Raw genomic sequence first — 3,496 nt, 5'->3', positions numbered from 1 at the left:
GTGTGCTTGTGTTAGTCCGTGTTGATTAGAGAAACAAACCCAGAGACACTCAAATGTATGTAAGAGAGCTTTATATCAAAGAGTAGTTGTATATTAAGAAAACATCCCAGCCCAGTCCAAATCAAGTCCATAAGTCCAATATTAGCTCGTATGTCCGATACCAGTCTATACATTCCTCTTCAGACTCACACACCACATGCAATGACGCCGAATGCAGGAAGATCACAGGCCAGTGGATGAAAAGTCTCTGGGATCCAGTGGTGATGGAAGCCTCTCAGCGCTGGTGTGGGTCTCCATGTGGCTCCTCCAGCTCCAGGGCTCTGGCTGGGATCAGCGTGGCTCCATGTGGCTTGTCAACAGGGATGTGTAGCAGAGAGAGTTTGTGTCCTGCCTCCAGGGAGGAAGACAGGAGTTCCCAGAATCCTCCGGAGAAGGCCATGCCCAGACAGAGGCTTTATTGGCTATCATCTGATTGACAAGCTAGACTCCACCCCTTTGCTCAAATTGACAGATTATATAACTGCCACAGTGCTGTTTAATTTTTGCATACTTGTGAGATTTCCAAGTTTCTTTCTATATATATATATATTTTTAAATTAACATATTCTTCCCTGGGGTGATGGTGGCAGTAAATTAGTTTGACTTTTCTCTAGAACATAGTTTGTATTATTTCAATCCTTCTAAATGTACTGAATTTGTTTTATGGGCTAGCATATGGCCGAGCCTGAGGAAAGTCCTAAATGCACTTGAGAGAAATATAGAGATTCTGCTCTTCTTAGGTAGAGTGTGTAAAACATATTTGTTAAGCCGAGTTGGTTTATTAGCCAGTTGCCACCAAGTCATTTCTGACTCCTACAACCCCATGTTTCAAAAGGCAGCCCAAGAAGGCGAAGTGGAATAGTGTAAGGAAGTGTGTGAAGGTTAGAGAACCAAAAGAGAAGAACATATCCATCGATTACGCTTTGAATTGCAACGTTGAAAAATATCATGGGCAAATGTTAAACGATACAGGAAGCATCAAAAGAAGGAAATGCACAGAGTCACTGTACCCAAAACACTGAACAACCATCGCTCTTCCCACTGAGCGCAAGTGGATGTTCTTGAATGATTATTAATTCATGAGCAGTATGCCCTTGGGTCTATTTTCGGAGACGTTAAGTGGTTGCTTTGTTTTGTTTTAATGAGACATACAGTTTTGACCGGGGAGTGGGTCTGGGGAGCTCCTCACCTGGTTATGCTGCAAATGAAACTCCAACGAACTATGAACGGTGTCTGGACTTCGGTGTGGATACTATGAGAAGACGTCAGACGTCTAGGTGACAATCAGTCAGCATTAAAGTAACACTGATGTTTGTGTATTTATTTATTTTTAACATGTATGCTTTCTGTAGTCTTATAGTTTATTGTAAAAATAAATTTAAAAACGTAGGAAGAAAAATGTTCCAGTCATCTGACCTTGAGGTGGGCATTTATGGGAGGGACGGTGCCCCGGCGCTGATTCACCCAAAATAGAAGGCTTGAGATAAGGTCTTCCCTCCTCTACCCCATTTATCCATTCTTTCCTGATCTTCCCACCCACCCCTATCAGTCTAGGGTCTGCTGAATGGAACAATGACAGTAGCAGTGGGCAGTGCCCAGTGCTGGTGAGCTGCAGTGGTTCGGTGTCACCCACAGGCATTTTATCGGAGAGCAACTAGGCTTTGGGAAGGGACCAGGTGACGGACAGAGAAAGACCATTAGACTGGGAAAGAGCAGGGACCAGGTGAAAGACGTGGGGCTTTCTCTGTCACTCTCTTCCCACATCTTGAATGAAGTGTGACACTTTCCCGAGGGTCTCTGCTGAATGCTGGGGTCTGTCCCCATGACCCCTTCTAGCTCACACACCCCAAAGCCTGCAGCTCTCCGTACTGTGTCCAGGTGGGAGGTGCAGCCCCTGCCTTCCGAATCCCTAACCCTCCATGTAGTAATGGGCCTCTGCAGGGAGAGCCCACTGTACTGAGGTTGTGGGGTTTAAAAGTCCAGGGTATTCGACATGGCTTGCTCTTCAAGTCCTTTTGCAGCTGCAGGTGCTGCTTGTCTCCAGAGTGCCAGTGCCCACGGCCTGAGGTTCTCCCAACTCACTTCTGCAAACAGACTGCTCTTGCTTCAAGTTCCCCAGCTCCGCCTTGCCTGCCCCCACAAATCCACCCATTCTTCCCCCAGCATGGCCTCCAGGTGCCAGGTGTCAATTGAGGTTTTAAAGATTTTGAGTGGGCAGCAGACACGGCAGAGCCAGGAACAGAGGTAGAGATCCCAGGTGGGGCTTTGGTACAGACCCACGCACTCCTGTGGGTCCCGCAGGGCAGCTCAAGTGGGCACGTGGAGGCCTGCTGCGTCTGGGGAGTCCTGTCAGAACTCGCCTGGGCTGAAAGGGACCTCGAAGACCCTTTTGGATTTTAGAGACACTCCCAGGAGGCCCCGAGAGGCAGCTCTCCTTGATCACAGCACCCACCGCCAGAGAGGAGTGATGATCCTGGCTCTGGCCCAGACCATGTAACTGGCCCCCACCCCAGTCGCCTGGGCAGCTGTTGGGCATATCCACCTGGGTGCCTTTAAGGCCTCACGTGTTTCCAGCTCAAATCCATTCAGACGCTCCTTATCCTTCCTCTGTGTCCCTCTTGGTGCCTCCCACTCGGCCTGAAACCCCAGTTGCACAGACCTGCCCCTCTCCGTGCTGGGTCAGGTCATGAAGCCAATAGGGACACTCCTAAGTGTAAGAGAGCCTGGGGCAGAAGAGCCCCTGAACTAGAAGTCCTCTGCCGGGCCTCTAGTATACGGGCACCTCGGGGTGAGCTAGAATGGGCAGCAGAGAGACTGTGAAACGGCAACGTAGAGAGTGGCCTCTGTGGACCGTCAGCAGGCAGAGGCCGCCCAAAAGCTTGCAAAGGCAACTGTTTCAGTGGACTTGGCATGAGCCTCCTGGTTTAGCTGGTGTCTCCTGCCCTCCAGCGGAGATGCAGGAGATTACACCAACCTGCTTCAGCGTTCTCTTTCTCCTCCCTGTTCCCCTTTCCCCCCATCTCTGCTCCCCTCTGTGGGTCTGCCTTCAACTCAGGGCTGTGAAAATGTCCTGTCGTGGATGGTGGGTGCGATGGCAGCATTTGAATCTGACAGCGAACCAACATAAAGACAGAAAAGCCAGGGGACATATGGCATGAATGCCAAATACATACATAAACTTAAAAAACTAAAAAGCCCCACAGCCATCAAGTCTAGGCCGACTGGACTTGTAGGGATCCTAGAGGACCGGCTAGAACTTCCCCTGCGGGTCGCTGAGAGTATAACTCTTACAGGAGTAGAAAACCCCATCTCTCACCAAAAACCCCAACTGCCGACCCTGGGCTTAGCAGCCCAAAGCATAACCCCAGATGACACAGGGATTTTTTAAAAAAGGTTTTGTTGTCTCTCAGCTAGATGGCTGCTTGTTTATCTTCAGGTCTTTAAGAATTCAGGTGCT

The sequence above is a fragment of the Echinops telfairi genome, unplaced genomic scaffold (genome assembly GCF_000313985.2).
Source record: "Echinops telfairi isolate 266 unplaced genomic scaffold, ASM31398v2 ScPeMD7_7420;HRSCAF=8458, whole genome shotgun sequence".
Classification (NCBI taxonomy): Eukaryota; Metazoa; Chordata; class Mammalia; order Afrosoricida; family Tenrecidae; genus Echinops; species Echinops telfairi.
Note: the sequence above shows the minus strand (reverse complement) of the source record.